The sequence below is a fragment of the Hyla sarda genome, unplaced genomic scaffold (assembly GCF_029499605.1).
Source record: "Hyla sarda isolate aHylSar1 unplaced genomic scaffold, aHylSar1.hap1 scaffold_864, whole genome shotgun sequence".
In the NCBI taxonomy this organism is placed as follows: domain Eukaryota; kingdom Metazoa; phylum Chordata; class Amphibia; order Anura; family Hylidae; genus Hyla; species Hyla sarda.
In genome coordinates, this window is record NW_026610892.1 from 122,382 (window position 1) to 140,694 (window position 18,313).

An 18,313-nucleotide genomic window follows, 5' to 3' on the forward strand; every position below is an offset into this window, starting at 1 on the left:
CTATCAAGGCAGCTGCCTATCATGTCATGCCCTACCTGCACAGGTGTGCTGGCTACTCAAATGATCCAATTAAGGAGGCCATTTAGTCAGCAGCAGCAGAAGTCCTGTGCCTGGACGCTCCAACAGCAGCCAGACACAAGCAGAAGCAGAAGCAGCAGAAGCAGCAGCAGCACCACCTTTTGCTTTTTGGCTGCAGCAGCAGCAAGGCCCACAGGGCTGGCTAGCTGGCTAGCCAGCAAGCAGGTAGCAATGAAAGTAGGAATCTTTCTTTTTAACCCGGTAAGGGGGTGGTGCACTGTACCCGAAGATACTGCCATATCGGGTCAATGCATAGGGCGACGGAAGCAAGCTTCGAAATCGGCCCCCGTTCTCAAAAATCCATTTAATATATGGTCCCCAGATAGGGGACGTATCAGATATTAAACTGATAAGAACAGATACTACACTTGATCTTAGCCAAAAGGCCGAGAAGCGATAACCGTGAAAGGGGCGGGCCCAACAAGGTGCCCTTCATGGGCACTATCACTGCTTGCTGTCAGGGAGGCTGCCAGACAATTTTCCATGCACACTCTGGGCTGGGGGGCAGTCAACCACCAGTACACACAGCAGAACCTAAACCCATACCATTATTGCTAAGCAGCAAGACAGGGGCCCATTGCACTCCCACGGGGCCTTTTTAAATGCAATCCATAACCCGGATTTGCCAGGAACCCTTCTTACTCCTCCTACTTGCATGTGACACTGGGCTTAGGATCTGCATAGGAAACACACACACAAGCACACACCTACCTTTGTTGCCTGCAGATGCCTCCTTGGCTGTCCCCAAACGGTATCAAACCAACACCCACGGGAAGCTGTAAGCATAGAGGACATGCCTGCACCCCATTGGACTTACCTGTGTGGGTTAAACCCGGGTTATTTGACAACCTATGGCGGTGATGGTTCTGCTCAGGCAGAGCAGTGCTGATGCTCCTCATAAAGCTGTCGCTGCTGTGAAGGTTCTAGGTGACATCACAAATCCCTATGGTTACATACACAACAAAGCTGGGTTGTTGTTGTTTACACTCTGCAAGGCCTGTGGAAGTGAGTGACATCATAGCACTGTAGTTCTGAGGGTTCTAGATGGATGCAACAATCTCATGTTGCTTCTATGAAGGCCATAATAGACGACATCACCAAACAGCTCCATAGTCACATACACAGCAAAGGAGAGATGTTGTTTACACCTAGTGATGTCAGTGGTATTGAGTGACATCACAGCACAGTGCTAAGGCTCCTGGGCCTGGACACAGCAGTGGCTGCAATATCTCAACGGAGAATACGTTTATATATATGTGTGTGTGTGCGCGTATATATATATATATATATATATATATATATATATATATATATTTCTCCGCCGAAATCACTTTTAAACCCATTTCCACCTTTTTTTCCCTTCTCTTCCTCTTACTTTTTTTTCACGTTTTTTTACGTTTTTCTCCTTTTCGCCTCTTTTCTGGGCGTATTATTCTTCTTTTTCTTCTTTTTTTTCGTCTAATGCATACCCCATCAGTGCAGCAATGCTTATTCAATACCGCCAGCAGATGGAGACACTGGGGGATAATTTTCTAAGGATTTATACAGATTTTTCCTGTCTGAATTTGTCGCACAGAAAGTTGCAGGCCAAATATGTGTGACATTTCTGCGACTTTAGCTTCTAGAGCATTTTTACAACATTATACATAGGTGCTGAATACATAAAAAGCGACTGTTCAGCGACAGACAAGTCGCATCGGCTGAAAGTAGGCCAGAATGTCAGTCCATGTTGGAGCAGGTTTAGATACAGTCTAAAGTATAGATCTCAAAGTCTGTGCACAGAATTTAGCAAGGGCCTCGCACCTTCTGATGCATCAGGTAGGTGCACAATAGCATAGCCTAACCCTCTGTACTTTGGTCTATATTGATGCGGGACATAGACAGCCAGCTGATGACCAATCCATTAGTGCAATGGATGGCTGGAAGCATTTGTCTTTGCCTTTGCAATACCACAGAAGCAATGCATGGTCAATGTACAGCAATGACACACCTGTGTGAACAGCCAGGAGACCCCCCCCCCCCCCCCCCATGTTATGTTACATAGTTACATAGTTAGTACGGTCGAAAAAAGACATATGTCCATCAAGTTCAACCAGGGAATTAAGGGGTAGGGGTGTGGCGCGATATTGGGGAAGGGATGAGATTTTATATTTCTTCATAAGCATTAATCTTATTTTGTCAATTAGGAACATTCAGCACCCACCCGCTATCAAGGCAGCTGCCTATCATGTCATGCCCTACCTGCACAGGTGTGCTGGCTACTCAAATGATCCAATTAAGGAGGCCATTTAGTCAGCAGCAGCAGAAGTCCTGTGCCTGGACGCTCCAACAGCGGCCAGACACAAGCAGAAGCAGAAGCAGCAGAAGCAGCAGCAGCACCACCTTTTGTTTTTTGGCTGCAGCAGCAGCAAGGCCCACAGGGCTGGCTAGCTGGCTAGCCAGCAAGCAGGTAGCAATGAAAGTAGGAATCTTTCTTTTTAACCCTGTAAGGGGGTGGTGCACTGTACCCGAAGATACTGCCATATCGGGTCAATGCATAGGGCGACGGAAGCAAGCTTCGAAATCGGCCCCCGTTCTCAAAAATCCATTTAATATATGGTCCCCAGATAGGGGACGTATCAGATATTAAACTGATAAGAACAGATACTACACTTGATCTTAGCCAAAAGGCCGAGAAGCGATAACCGTGAAAGGGGCGGGCCCAACAAGGTGCCCTTCATGGGCACTATCACTGCTTGCTCTCAGGGAGGCTACCAGACAATTTTCCATGCACACTCTGGGCTGGGGGGCAGTCAACCACCAGTACACACAGCAGAACCTAAACCCATACCATTATTGCTAAGCAGCAAGACAGGGGCCCATTGCACTCCCACGGGGCCTTTTTAAATGCAATCCATAACCCGGATTTGCCAGGAACCCTTCTTACTCCTCCTACTTGCATGTGACACTGGGCTTAGGATCTGCATAGGAAACACACACACAAGCACACACCTACCTTTGTTGCCTGCAGATGCCTCCTTGGCTGTCCCCAAACGGTATCAAACCAACACCCACGGGAAGCTGTAAGCATAGAGGACATGCCTGCACCCCATTGGACTTACCTGTGTGGGTTAAACCCGGGTTATTTGACAACCTATGGCGGTGATGGTTCTGCTCAGGCAGAGCAGTGCTGATGCTCCTCATAAAGCTGTCGCTGCTGTGAAGGTTCTAGGTGACATCACAAATCCCTATGGTTACATACACAACAAAGCTGGGTTGTTGTTGTTTACAGTCTGCAAGGCCTGTGGAAGTGAGTGACATCATAGCACTGTAGTTCTGAGGGTTCTAGATGGATGCAACAATCTCCTGTTGCTTCTATGAAGGCCATAATAGACGACATCACCAAACAGCTCCATAGTCACATACACAGCAAAGGAGAGATGTTGTTTACACCTAGTGATGTCAGTGGTATTGAGTGACATCACAGCACAGTGCTAAGGCTCCTGGGCCTGGACACAGCAGCGGCTGCAATATCTCAACGGAGAATACGTTTATATATATGTGTGTGTGTGCGCGTATATATATATATATATATATATATATATATATATATTTCTCCGCCGAAATCACTTTTAAACCCATTTCCACCTTTTTTTCCCTTCTCTTCCTCTTACTTTTTTTTCACGTTTTTTTACGTTTTTCTCCTTTTCGCCTCTTTTCTGGGCGTATTATTCTTCTTTTTCTTCTTTTTTTTCGTCTAATGCATACCCCATCAGTGCAGCAATGCTTATTCAATACCGCCAGCAGATGGAGACACTGGGGGATAATTTTCTAAGGATTTATACAGATTTTTCCTGTCTGAATTTGTCGCACAGAAAGTTGCAGGCCAAATATGTGTGACATTTCTGCGACTTTAGCTTCTAGAGCATTTTTACAACATTATACATAGGTGCTGAATACATAAAAAGCGACTGTTCAGCGACAGACAAGTCGCATCGGCTGAAAGTAGGCCAGAATGTCAGTCCATGTTGGAGCAGGTTTAGATACAGTCTAAAGTATAGATCTCAAAGTCTGTGCACAGAATTTAGCAAGGGCCTCGCACCTTCTGATGCATCAGGTAGGTGCACAATAGCATAGCCTAACCCTCTGTACTTTGGTCTATATTGATGCGGGACATAGACAGCCAGCTGATGACCAATCCATTAGTGCAATGGATGGCTGGAAGCATTTGTCTTTGCCTTTGCAATACCACAGAAGCAATGCATGGTCAATGTACAGCAATGACACACCTGTGTGAACAGCCAGGAGACCCCCCCCCCCCATGTTATGTTACATAGTTACATAGTTAGTACGGTCGAAAAAAGACATATGTCCATCAAGTTCAACCAGGGAATTAAGGGGTAGGGGTGTGGCGCGATATTGGGGAAGGGATGAGATTTTATATTTCTTCATAAGCATTAATCTTATTTTGTCAATTAGGAACATTCAGCACCCACCCTCTATCAAGGCAGCTGCCTATCATGTCATGCCCTACCTGCACAGGTGTGCTGGCTACTCAAATGATCCAATTAAGGAGGCCATTTAGTCAGCAGCAGCAGAAGTCCTGTGCCTGGACGCTCCAACAGCGGCCAGACACAAGCAGAAGCAGAAGCAGCAGAAGCAGCAGCAGCACCACCTTTTGTTTTTTGGCTGCAGCAGCAGCAAGGCCCACAGGGCTGGCTAGCTGGCTAGCCAGCAAGCAGGTAGCAATGAAAGTAGGAATCTTTCTTTTTAACCCTGTAAGGGGGTGGTGCACTGTACCCGAAGATACTGCCATATCGGGTCAATGCATAGGGCGACGGAAGCAAGCTTCGAAATCGGCCCCCGTTCTCAAAAATCCATTTAATATATGGTCCCCAGATAGGGGACGTATCAGATATTAAACTGATAAGAACAGATACTACACTTGATCTTAGCCAAAAGGCCGAGAAGCGATAACCGTGAAAGGGGCGGGCCCAACAAGGTGCCCTTCATGGGCACTATCACTGCTTGCTGTCAGGGAGGCTGCCAGACAATTTTCCATGCACACTCTGGGCTGGGGGGCAGTCAACCACCAGTACACACAGCAGAACCTAAACCCATACCATTATTGCTAAGCAGCAAGACAGGGGCCCATTGCACTCCCACGGGGCCTTTTTAAATGCAATCCATAACCCGGATTTGCCAGGAACCCTTCTTACTCCTCCTACTTGCATGTGACACTGGGCTTAGGATCTGCATAGGAAACACACACACAAGCACACACCTACCTTTGTTGCCTGCAGATGCCTCCTTGGCTGTCCCCAAACGGTATCAAACCAACACCCACGGGAAGCTGTAAGCATAGAGGACATGCCTGCACCCCATTGGACTTACCTGTGTGGGTTAAACCCGGGTTATTTGACAACCTATGGCGGTGATGGTTCTGCTCAGGCAGAGCAGTGCTGATGCTCCTCATAAAGCTGTCGCTGCTGTGAAGGTTCTAGGTGACATCACAATTCCCTATGGTTACATACACAACAAAGCTGGGTTGTTGTTGTTTACACTCTGCAAGGCCTGTGGAAGTGAGTGACATCATAGCACTGTAGTTCTGAGGGTTCTAGATGGATGCAACAATCTCCTGTTGCTTCTATGAAGGCCATAATAGACGACATCACCAAACAGCTCCATAGTCACATACACAGCAAAGGAGAGATGTTGTTTACACCTAGTGATGTCAGTGGTATTGAGTGACATCACAGCACAGTGCTAAGGCTCCTGGGCCTGGACACAGCAGCGGCTGCAATATCTCAACGGAGAATACGTTTATATATATATGTGTGTGTGTGCGCGTATATATATATATATATATATATATATATATATATATATATATATTTCTCCGCCGAAATCACTTTTAAACCCATTTCCACCTTTTTTTCCCTTCTCTTCCTCTTACTTTTTTTTCACGTTTTTTAACGTTTTTCTCCTTTTCGCCTCTTTTCTGGGCGTATTATTCTTCTTTTTCTTCTTTTTTTTCGTCTAATGCATACCCCATCAGTGCAGCAATGCTTATTCAATACCGCCAGCAGATGGAGACACTGGGGGATAATTTTCTAAGGATTTATACTGATTTTTCCTGTCTGAATTTGTCGCACAGAAAGTTGCAGGCCAAATATGTGTGACATTTCTGCGACTTTAGCTTCTAGAGCATTTTTACAACATTATACATAGGTGCTGAATACATAAAAAGCGACTGTTCAGCGACAGACAAGTCGCATCGGCTGAAAGTAGGCCAGAATGTCAGTCCATGTTGGAGCAGGTTTAGATACAGTCTAAAGTATAGATCTCAAAGTCTGTGCACAGAATTTAGCAAGGGCCTCGCACCTTCTGATGCATCAGGTAGGTGCACAATAGCATAGCCTAACCCTCTGTACTTTGGTCTATATTGATGCGGGACATAGACAGCCAGCTGATGACCAATCCATTAGTGCAATGGATGGCTGGAAGCATTTGTCTTTGCCTTTGCAATACCACAGAAGCAATGCATGGTCAATGTACAGCAATGACACACCTGTGTGAACAGCCAGGAGACCCCCCCCCCCCCCATGTTATGTTACATAGTTACATAGTTAGTACGGTCGAAAAAAGACATATGTCCATCAAGTTCAACCAGGGAATTAAGGGGTAGGGGTGTGGCGCGATATTGGGGAAGGGATGAGATTTTATATTTCTTCATAAGCATTAATCTTATTTTGTCAATTAGGAACATTCAGCACCCACCCGCTATCAAGGCAGCTGCCTATCATGTCATGCCCTACCTGCACAGGTGTGCTGGCTACTCAAATGATCCAATTAAGGAGGCCATTTAGTCAGCAGCAGCAGAAGTCCTGTGCCTGGACGCTCCAACAGCGGCCAGACACAAGCAGAAGCAGAAGCAGCAGAAGCAGCAGCAGCACCACCTTTTGTTTTTTGGCTGCAGCAGCAGCAAGGCCCACAGGGCTGGCTAGCTGGCTAGCCAGCAAGCAGGTAGCAATGAAAGTAGGAATCTTTCTTTTTAACCCTGTAAGGGGGTGGTGCACTGTACCCGAAGATACTGCCATATCGGGTCAATGCATAGGGCGACGGAAGCAAGCTTCGAAATCGGCCCCCGTTCTCAAAAATCCATTTAATATATGGTCCCCAGATAGGGGACGTATCAGATATTAAACTGATAAGAACAGATACTACACTTGATCTTAGCCAAAAGGCCGAGAAGCGATAACCGTGAAAGGGGCGGGCCCAACAAGGTGCCCTTCATGGGCACTATCACTGCTTGCTGTCAGGGAGGCTGCCAGACAATTTTCCATGCACACTCTGGGCTGGGGGGCAGTCAACCACCAGTACACACAGCAGAACCTAAACCCATACCATTATTGCTAAGCAGCAAGACAGGGGCCCATTGCACTCCCACGGGGCCTTTTTAAATGCAATCCATAACCCGGATTTGCCAGGAACCCTTCTTACTCCTCCTACTTGCATGTGACACTGGGCTTAGGATCTGCATAGGAAACACACACACAAGCACACACCTACCTTTGTTGCCTGCAGATGCCTCCTTGGCTGTCCCCAAACGGTATCAAACCAACACCCACGGGAAGCTGTAAGCATAGAGGACATGCCTGCACCCCATTGGACTTACCTGTGTGGGTTAAACCCGGGTTATTTGACAACCTATGGCGGTGATGGTTCTGCTCAGGCAGAGCAGTGCTGATGCTCCTCATAAAGCTGTCGCTGCTGTGAAGGTTCTAGGTGACATCACAAATCCCTATGGTTACATACACAACAAAGCTGGGTTGTTGTTGTTTACACTCTGCAAGGCCTGTGGAAGTGAGTGACATCATAGCACTGTAGTTCTGAGGGTTCTAGATGGATGCAACAATCTCCTGTTGCTTCTATGAAGGCCATAATAGACGACATCACCAAACAGCTCCATAGTCACATACACAGCAAAGGAGAGATGTTGTTTACACCTAGTGATGTCAGTGGTATTGAGTGACATCACAGCACAGTGCTAAGGCTCCTGGGCCTGGACACAGCAGCGGCTGCAATATCTCAACGGAGAATACGTTTATATATATGTGTGTGTGTGCGCGTATATATATATATATATATATATATATATATATATATATATTTCTCCGCCGAAATCACTTTTAAACCCATTTCCACCTTTTTTTCCCTTCTCTTCCTCTTACTTTTTTTTCACGTTTTTTTTACGTTTTTCTCCTTTTCGCCTCTTTTCTGGGCGTATTATTCTTCTTTTTCTTCTTTTTTTTCGTCTAATGCATACCCCATCAGTGCAGCAATGCTTATTCAATACCGCCAGCAGATGGAGACACTGGGGGATAATTTTCTAAGGATTTATACTGATTTTTCCTGTCTGAATTTGTCGCACAGAAAGTTGCAGGCCAAATATGTGTGACATTTCTGCGACTTTAGCTTCTAGAGCATTTTTACAACATTATACATAGGTGCTGAATACATAAAAAGCGACTGTTCAGCGACAGACAAGTCGCATCGGCTGAAAGTAGGCCAGAATGTCAGTCCATGTTGGAGCAGGTTTAGATACAGTCTAAAGTATAGATCTCAAAGTCTGTGCACAGAATTTAGCAAGGGCCTCGCACCTTCTGATGCATCAGGTAGGTGCACAATAGCATAGCCTAACCCTCTGTACTTTGGTCTATATTGATGCGGGACATAGACAGCCAGCTGATGACCAATCCATTAGTGCAATGGATGGCTGGAAGCATTTGTCTTTGCCTTTGCAATACCACAGAAGCAATGCATGGTCAATGTACAGCAATGACACACCTGTGTGAACAGCCAGGAGACCCCCCCCCCCCCCATGTTATGTTACATAGTTACATAGTTAGTACGGTCGAAAAAAGACATATGTCCATCAAGTTCAACCAGGGAATTAAGGGGTAGGGGTGTGGCGCGATATTGGGGAAGGGATGAGATTTTATATTTCTTCATAAGCATTAATCTTATTTTGTCAATTAGGAACATTCAGCACCCACCCGCTATCAAGGCAGCTGCCTATCATGTCATGCCCTACCTGCACAGGTGTGCTGGCTACTCAAATGATCCAATTAAGGAGGCCATTTAGTCAGCAGCAGCAGCAGAAGTCCTGTGCCTGGACGCTCCAACAGCGGCCAGACACAAGCAGAAGCAGAAGCAGCAGAAGCAGCAGCAGCACCACCTTTTGTTTTTTGGCTGCAGCAGCAGCAAGGCCCACAGGGCTGGCTAGCTGGCTAGCCAGCAAGCAGGTAGCAATGAAAGTAGGAATCTTTCTTTTTAACCCTGTAAGGGGGTGGTGCACTGTACCCGAAGATACTGCCATATCGGGTCAATGCATAGGGCGACGGAAGCAAGCTTCGAAATCGGCCCCCGTTCTCAAAAATCCATTTAATATATGGTCCCCAGATAGGGGACGTATCAGATATTAAACTGATAAGAACAGATACTACACTTGATCTTAGCCAAAAGGCCGAGAAGCGATAACCGTGAAAGGGGCGGGCCCAACAAGGTGCCCTTCATGGGCACTATCACTGCTTGCTGTCAGGGAGGCTGCCAGACAATTTTCCATGCACACTCTGGGCTGGGGGGCAGTCAACCACCAGTACACACAGCAGAACCTAAACCCATACCATTATTGCTAAGCAGCAAGACAGGGGCCCATTGCACTCCCACGGGGCCTTTTTAAATGCAATCCATAACCCGGATTTGCCAGGAACCCTTCTTACTCCTCCTACTTGCATGTGACACTGGGCTTAGGATCTGCATAGGAAACACACACACAAGCACACACCTACCTTTGTTGCCTGCAGATGCCTCCTTGGCTGTCCCCAAACGGTATCAAACCAACACCCACGGGAAGCTGTAAGCATAGAGGACATGCCTGCACCCCATTGGACTTACCTGTGTGGGTTAAACCCGGGTTATTTGACAACCTATGGCGGTGATGGTTCTGCTCAGGCAGAGCAGTGCTGATGCTCCTCATAAAGCTGTCGCTGCTGTGAAGGTTCTAGGTGACATCACAAATCCCTATGGTTACATACACAACAAAGCTGGGTTGTTGTTGTTTACACTCTGCAAGGCCTGTGGAAGTGAGTGACATCATAGCACTGTAGTTCTGAGGGTTCTAGATGGATGCAACAATCTCCTGTTGCTTCTATGAAGGCCATAATAGACGACATCACCAAACAGCTCCATAGTCACATACACAGCAAAGGAGAGATGTTGTTTACACCTAGTGATGTCAGTGGTATTGAGTGACATCACAGCACAGTGCTAAGGCTCCTGGGCCTGGACACAGCAGCGGCTGCAATATCTCAACGGAGAATACGTTTATATATATGTGTGTGTGTGCGCGTATATATATATATATATATATATATATATATATATATATATATTTCTCCGCCGAAATCACTTTTAAACCCATTTCCACCTTTTTTTCCCTTCTCTTCCTCTTACTTTTTTTTCACGTTTTTTTACGTTTTTCTCCTTTTCGCCTCTTTTCTGGGCGTATTATTCTTCTTTTTCTTCTTTTTTTTCGTCTAATGCATACCCCATCAGTGCAGCAATGCTTATTCAATACCGCCAGCAGATGGAGACACTGGGGGATAATTTTCTAAGGATTTATACTGATTTTTCCTGTCTGAATTTGTCGCACAGAAAGTTGCAGGCCAAATATGTGTGACATTTCTGCGACTTTAGCTTCTAGAGCATTTTTACAACATTATACATAGGTGCTGAATACATAAAAAGCGACTGTTCAGCGACAGACAAGTCGCATCGGCTGAAAGTAGGCCAGAATGTCAGTCCATGTTGGAGCAGGTTTAGATACAGTCTAAAGTATAGATCTCAAAGTCTGTGCACAGAATTTAGCAAGGGCCTCGCACCTTCTGATGCATCAGGTAGGTGCACAATAGCATAGCCTAACCCTCTGTACTTTGGTCTATATTGATGCGGGACATAGACAGCCAGCTGATGACCAATCCATTAGTGCAATGGATGGCTGGAAGCATTTGTCTTTGCCTTTGCAATACCACAGAAGCAATGCATGGTCAATGTACAGCAATGACACACCTGTGTGAACAGCCAGGAGACCCCCCCCCCCCCCCATGTTATGTTACATAGTTACATAGTTAGTACGGTCGAAAAAAGACATATGTCCATCAAGTAGTTCAACCAGGGAATTAAGGGGTAGGGGTGTGGCGCGATATTGGGGAAGGGATGAGATTTTATATTTCTTCATAAGCATTAATCTTATTTTGTCAATTAGGAACATTCAGCACCCACCCGCTATCAAGGCAGCTGCCTATCATGTCATGCCCTACCTGCACAGGTGTGCTGGCTACTCAAATGATCCAATTAAGGAGGCCATTTAGTCAGCAGCAGCAGAAGTCCTGTGCCTGGACGCTCCAACAGCGGCCAGACACAAGCAGAAGCAGAAGCAGCAGAAGCAGCAGCAGCACCACCTTTTGTTTTTTGGCTGCAGCAGCAGCAAGGCCCACAGGGCTGGCTAGCTGGCTAGCCAGCAAGCAGGTAGCAATGAAAGTAGGAATCTTTCTTTTTAACCCTGTAAGGGGGTGGTGCACTGTACCCGAAGATACTGCCATATCGGGTCAATGCATAGGGCGACGGAAGCAAGCTTCGAAATCGGCCCCCGTTCTCAAAAATCCATTTAATATATGGTCCCCAGATAGGGGACGTATCAGATATTAAACTGATAAGAACAGATACTACACTTGATCTTAGCCAAAAGGCCGAGAAGCAATAACCGTGAAAGGGGCGGGCCCAAGAAGGTGCCCTTCATGGGCACTATCACTGCTTGCTGTCAGGGAGGCTGCCAGACAATTTTCCATGCACACTCTGGGCTGGGGGGCAGTCAACCACCAGTACACACAGCAGAACCTAAACCCATACCATTATTGCTAAGCAGCAAGACAGGGGCCCATTGCACTCCCACGGGGCCTTTTTAAATGCAATCCATAACCCGGATTTGCCAGGAACCCTTCTTACTCCTCCTACTTGCATGTGACACTGGGCTTAGGATCTGCATAGGAAACACACACACAAGCACACACCTACCTTTGTTGCCTGCAGATGCCTCCTTGGCTGTCCCCAAACGGTATCAAACCAACACCCACGGGAAGCTGTAAGCATAGAGGACATGCCTGCACCCCATTGGACTTACCTGTGTGGGTTAAACCCGGGTTATTTGACAACCTATGGCGGTGATGGTTCTGCTCAGGCAGAGCAGTGCTGATGCTCCTCATAAAGCTGTCGCTGCTGTGAAGGTTCTAGGTGACATCACAAATCCCTATGGTTACATACACAACAAAGCTGGGTTGTTGTTGTTTACACTCTGCAAGGCCTGTGGAAGTGAGTGACATCATAGCACTGTAGTTCTGAGGGTTCTAGATGGATGCAACAATCTCCTGTTGCTTCTATGAAGGCCATAATAGACGACATCACCAAACAGCTCCATAGTCACATACACAGCAAAGGAGAGATGTTGTTTACACCTAGTGATGTCAGTGGTATTGAGTGACATCACAGCACAGTGCTAAGGCTCCTGGGCCTGGACACAGCAGCGGCTGCAATATCTCAACGGAGAATACGTTTATATATATGTGTGTGTGTGCGCGTATATATACATATATATATATATATATATATTTCTCCGCCGAAATCACTTTTAAACCCATTTCCACCTTTTTTTCCCTTCTCTTCCTCTTACTTTTTTTTCACGTTTTTTTACGTTTTTCTCCTTTTCGCCTCTTTTCTGGGCGTATTATTCTTCTTTTTCTTCTTTTTTTTCGTCTAATGCATACCCCATCAGTGCAGCAATGCTTATTCAATACCGCCAGCAGATGGAGACACTGGGGGATAATTTTCTAAGGATTTATACTGATTTTTCCTGTCTGAATTTGTCGCACAGAAAGTTGCAGGCCAAATATGTGTGACATTTCTGCGACTTTAGCTTCTAGAGCATTTTTACAACATTATACATAGGTGCTGAATACATAAAAAGCGACTGTTCAGCGACAGACAAGTCGCATCGGCTGAAAGTAGGCCAGAATGTCAGTCCATGTTGGAGCAGGTTTAGATACAGTCTAAAGTATAGATCTCAAAGTCTGTGCACAGAATTTAGCAAGGGCCTCGCACCTTCTGATGCATCAGGTAGGTGCACAATAGCATAGCCTAACCCTCTGTACTTTGGTCTTTATTGATGCGGGACATAGACAGCCAGCTGATGACCAATCCATTAGTGCAATGGATGGCTGGAAGCATTTGTCTTTGCCTTTGCAATACCACAGAAGCAATGCATGGTCAATGTACAGCAATGACACACCTGTGTGAACAGCCAGGAGACCCCCCCCCCCCCATGTTATGTTACATAGTTACATAGTTAGTACGGTCGAAAAAAGACATATGTCCATCAAGTTCAACCAGGGAATTAAGGGGTAGGGGTGTGGCGCGATATTGGGGAAGGGATGAGATTTTATATTTCTTCATAAGCATTAATCTTATTTTGTCAATTAGGAACATTCAGCACCCACCCGCTATCAAGGCAGCTGCCTATCATGTCATGCCCTACCTGCACAGGTGTGCTGGCTACTCAAATGATCCAATTAAGGAGGCCATTTAGTCAGCAGCAGCAGAAGTCCTGTGCCTGGACGCTCCAACAGCGGCCAGACACAAGCAGAAGCAGAAGCAGCAGAAGCAGCAGCAGCACCACCTTTTGTTTTTTGGCTGCAGCAGCAGCAAGGCCCACAGGGCTGGCTAGCTGGCTAGCCAGCAAGCAGGTAGCAATGAAAGTAGGAATCTTTCTTTTTAACCCTGTAAGGGGGTGGTGCACTGTACCCGAAGATACTGCCATATCGGGTCAATGCATAGGGCGACGGAAGCAAGCTTCGAAATCGGCCCCCGTTCTCAAAAATCCATTTAATATATGGTCCCCAGATAGGGGACGTATCAGATATTAAACTGATAAGAACAGATACTACACTTGATCTTAGCCAAAAGGCCGAGAAGCGATAACCGTGAAAGGGGCGGGCCCAACAAGGTGCCCTTCATGGGCACTATCACTGCTTGCTGTCAGGGAGGCTGCCAGACAATTTTCCATGCACACTCTGGGCTGGGGGGCAGTCAACCACCAGTACACACAGCAGAACCTAAACCCATACCATTATTGCTAAGCAGCAAGACAGGGGCCCATTGCACTCCCACGGGGCCTTTTTAAATGCAATCCATAACCCGGATTTGCCAGGAACCCTTCTTACTCCTCCTACTTGCATGTGACACTGGGCTGAGGATCTGCATAGGAAACACACACACAAGCACACACCTACCTTTGTTGCCTGCAGATGCCTCCTTGGCTGTCCCCAAACGGTATCAAACCAACACCCACGGGAAGCTGTAAGCATAAAGGACATGCCTGCACCCCATTGGACTTACCTGTGTGGGTTAAACCCGGGTTATTTGACAACCTATGGCGGTGATGGTTCTGCTCAGGCAGAGCAGTGCTGATGCTCCTCATAAAGCTGTCGCTGCTGTGAAGGTTCTAGGTGACATCACAAATCCCTATGGTTACATACACAACAAAGCTGGGTTGTTGTTGTTTACACTCTGCAAGGCCTGTGGAAGTGAGTGACATCATAGCACTGTAGTTCTGAGGGTTCTAGATGGATGCAACAATCTCCTGTTGCTTCTATGAAGGCCATAATAGACGACATCACCAAACAGCTCCATAGTCACATACACAGCAAAGGAGAGATGTTGTTTACACCTAGTGATGTCAGTGGTATTGAGTGACATCACAGCACAGTGCTAAGGCTCCTGGGCCTGGACACAGCAGCGGCTGCAATATCTCAACGGAGAATACGTTTATATATATGTGTGTGTGTGCGCGTATATATATATATATATATATATATATATATATATATATATTTCTCCGCCGAAATCACTTTTAAACCCATTTCCACCTTTTTTTCCCTTCTCTTCCTCTTACTTTTTTTTCACGTTTTTCTCCTTTTCGCCTCTTTTCTGGGCGTATTATTCTTCTTTTTCTTCTTTTTTTTCGTCTAATGCATACCCCATCAGTGCAGCAATGCTTATTCAATACCGCCAGCAGATGGAGACACTGGGGGATAATTTTCTAAGGATTTATACTGATTTTTCCTGTCTGAATTTGTCGCACAGAAAGTTGCAGGCCAAATATGTGTGACATTTCTGCGACTTTAGCTTCTAGAGCATTTTTACAACATTATACATAGGTGCTGAATACATAAAAAGCGACTGTTCAGCGACAGACAAGTCGCATCGGCTGAAAGTAGGCCAGAATGTCAGTCCATGTTGGAGCAGGTTTAGATACAGTCTAAAGTATAGATCTCAAAGTCTGTGCACAGAATTTAGCAAGGGCCTCGCACCTTCTGATGCATCAGGTAGGTGCACAATAGCATAGCCTAACCCTCTGTACTTTGGTCTATATTGATGCGGGACATAGACAGACAGCTGATGACCAATCCATTAGTGCAATGGATGGCTGGAAGCATTTGTCTTTGCCTTTGCAATACCACAGAAGCAATGCATGGTCAATGTACAGCAATGACACACCTGTGTGAACAGCCAGGAGACCCCCCCCCCCCCCCATGTTATGTTACATAGTTACATAGTTAGTACGGTCGAAAAAAGACATATGTCCATCAAGTTCAACCAGGGAATTAAGGGGTAGGGGTGTGGCGCGATATTGGGGAAGGGATGAGATTTTATATTTCTTCATAAGCATTAATCTTATTTTGTCAATTAGGAACATTCAGGACCCACCCGCTATCAAGGCAGCTGCCTATCATGTCATGCCCTACCTGCACAGGTGTGCTGGCTACTCAAATGATCCAATTAAGGAGGCCATTTAGTCAGCAGCAGCAGAAGTCCTGTGCCTGGACGCTCCAACAGCGGCCAGACACAAGCAGAAGCAGAAGCAGCAGAAGCAGCAGCAGCACCACCTTTTGTTTTTTGGCTGCAGCAGCAGCAAGGCCCACAGGGCTGGCTAGCTGGCTAGCCAGCAAGCAGGTAGCAATGAAAGTAGGAATCTTTCTTTTTAACCCTGTAAGGGGGTGGTGCACTGTACCCGAAGATACTGCCATATCGGGTCAATGCATAGGGCGACGGAAGCAAGCTTCGAAATCGGCCCCCGTTCTCAAAAATCCATTTAATATATGGTCCCCAGATAGGGGACGTATCAGATATTAAACTGATAAGAACAGATTTTTTTTTTTTTTATCTAAAGCCGAGGAACGTGCTTTCAATTCACCCAAAGTGCAAGAAAAAGTGCAAACGTGTTACACTAAAAAAAAAACGTGCACAAAGGATGCGGTCTATCGCAAGCCCTTCTCCGATAGGAGAGAGGCCCCCCAACAAACCTTACCCTTCGCCTCCGGACCAAAAGGTACCTGCGAGGTTCCAGGTTCGATGTCCCTTTTCGCCGAAGCTACTAGGAGACCACAAATGCTCGCGGCATCCCCCTTGGCGTTAGCCAAGGTATCTGCCCGCAGAGCCGATTACGGTAGGTACCCTGCGAAGCAGGAGTACCCGGGGTGTTTGCAGGGAGGTGCGGAACCTAATGGCCACACACACCTCCCCTAGACCGCCAGGAGGGACACCCAGAAGGGCTACCGCATCCTGACAAATCCTGTGAACACACAACACGCAAAAAGTGACACAGTGAGACAAAAAATAAATAAATAAGTGAATGTGTGCAGATATACTGCCCGGACATCCGGCCGGATCTATAAAAATTTCTCTGATCCTAGCCAGAAGGCCGGGAATCAAGAGGTGAGTGCCACAAGGTGAAGAGATTATGGTGCCCGTGCTTCAACTCAGTGAGCCTATTCTCCCAGTGAGTTTCGGCACCTCGGGGTCACCACTCCCCGAGGCACAAAAGTACCTCGGCTCTAGACCCTCTCAGCCTCATGGCGAGACCCGGAGGGAACAGGTCACATCGGGGCAGCCGTCGAGCTGATTCCTCAGAACCAGCCCCGGAAAGCCCTGGTACACCTGCATCCTCCATGCAGCACCCATCCCCACCAGCATGAAAACTGATAAGAACAGATACTACACTTGATCTTAGCCAAAAGGCCGAGAAGCGATAACCGTGAAAGGGGCGGGCCCAACAAGGTGCCCTTCATGGGCACTATCACTGCTTGCTGTCAGGGAGGCTGCCAGACAATTTTCCATGCACACTCTGGGCTGGGGGGCAGTCAACCACCAGTACACACAGCAGAACCTAAACCCATACCATTATTGCTAAGCAGCAAGACAGGGGCCCATTGCACTCCCACGGGGCCTTTTTAAATGCAATCCATAACCCGGATTTGCCAGGAACCCTTCTTACTCCTCCTACTTGCATGTGACACTGGGCTTAGGATCTGCATAGGAAACACACACACAAGCACACACCTACCTTTGTTGCCTGCAGATGCCTCCTTGGCTGTCCCCAAACGGTATCAAACCAACACCCACGGGAAGCTGTAAGCATAGAGGACATGCCTGCACCCCATTGGACTTACCTGTGTGGGTTAAACCCGGGTTATTTGACAACCTATGGCGGTGATGGTTCTGCTCAGGCAGAGCAGTGCTGATGCTCCTCATAAAGCTGTCGCTGCTGTGAAGGTTCTAGGTGACATCACAAATCCCTATGGTTACATACACAACAAAGCTGGGTTGTTGTTGTTTACACTCTGCAAGGCCTGTGGAAGTGAGTGACATCATAGCACTGTAGTTCTGAGGGTTCTAGATGGATGCAACAATCTCCTGTTGCTTCTATGAAGGCCATAATAGACGACATCACCAAACAGCTCCATAGTCACATACACAGCAAAGGAGAGATGTTGTTTACACCTAGTGATGTCAGTGGTATTGAGTGACATCACAGCACAGTGCTAAGGCTCCTGGGCCTGGACACAGCAGCGGCTGCAATATCTCAACGGAGAATACGTTTATATATATGTGTGTGTGTGTGCGCGTATATATATATATATATATATATATATATATATATATATATATATTTCTCCGCCGAAATCACTTTTAAACCCATTTCCACCTTTTTTTCCCTTCTCTTCCTCTTACTTTTTTTTCACGTTTTTTTACGTTTTTCTCCTTTTCGCCTCTTTTCTGGGCGTATTATTCTTCTTTTTCT

At 46.6% G+C, this 18,313-nt stretch overlaps 7 non-coding genes and 2 pseudogenes across 7 annotated transcripts; all 9 read right to left on the reverse strand.

The window, feature by feature from the left end:
- Positions 1-285: 285 nt before the first annotated feature.
- LOC130348065 (U2 spliceosomal RNA) lies at positions 286-476 on the reverse strand. The gene has a single exon (XR_008885861.1). It is a non-coding gene; the product is annotated as a U2 spliceosomal RNA (small nuclear RNA).
- Positions 477-2,569: 2,093 nt separating this feature from the next.
- LOC130348066 (U2 spliceosomal RNA) lies at positions 2,570-2,760 on the reverse strand. The gene has a single exon (XR_008885862.1). It is a non-coding gene; the product is annotated as a U2 spliceosomal RNA (small nuclear RNA).
- Positions 2,761-4,841: 2,081 nt separating this feature from the next.
- Positions 4,842-5,032, reverse strand: LOC130348068 (U2 spliceosomal RNA). The gene has a single exon (XR_008885864.1). It is a non-coding gene; the product is annotated as a U2 spliceosomal RNA (small nuclear RNA).
- A 2,093-nt stretch (positions 5,033-7,125) lies between these two features.
- Positions 7,126-7,316, reverse strand: LOC130348069 (U2 spliceosomal RNA). The gene has a single exon (XR_008885865.1). It is a non-coding gene; the product is annotated as a U2 spliceosomal RNA (small nuclear RNA).
- A 2,091-nt stretch (positions 7,317-9,407) lies between these two features.
- On the reverse strand, positions 9,408-9,598 carry LOC130348070 (U2 spliceosomal RNA). Its single transcript, XR_008885866.1, has one exon. It is a non-coding gene; the product is annotated as a U2 spliceosomal RNA (small nuclear RNA).
- A 2,093-nt stretch (positions 9,599-11,691) lies between these two features.
- On the reverse strand, positions 11,692-11,882 carry LOC130348078 (U2 spliceosomal RNA). Its single transcript, XR_008885873.1, has one exon. It is a non-coding gene; the product is annotated as a U2 spliceosomal RNA (small nuclear RNA).
- A 2,076-nt stretch (positions 11,883-13,958) lies between these two features.
- LOC130348071 (U2 spliceosomal RNA) lies at positions 13,959-14,149 on the reverse strand. Its single transcript, XR_008885867.1, has one exon. It is a non-coding gene; the product is annotated as a U2 spliceosomal RNA (small nuclear RNA).
- A 2,078-nt stretch (positions 14,150-16,227) lies between these two features.
- On the reverse strand, positions 16,228-16,407 carry LOC130348095 (U2 spliceosomal RNA; annotated as a pseudogene).
- Positions 16,408-17,102: 695 nt separating this feature from the next.
- Positions 17,103-17,262, reverse strand: LOC130348042 (U2 spliceosomal RNA; annotated as a pseudogene).
- Positions 17,263-18,313: the final 1,051 nt, after the last annotated feature.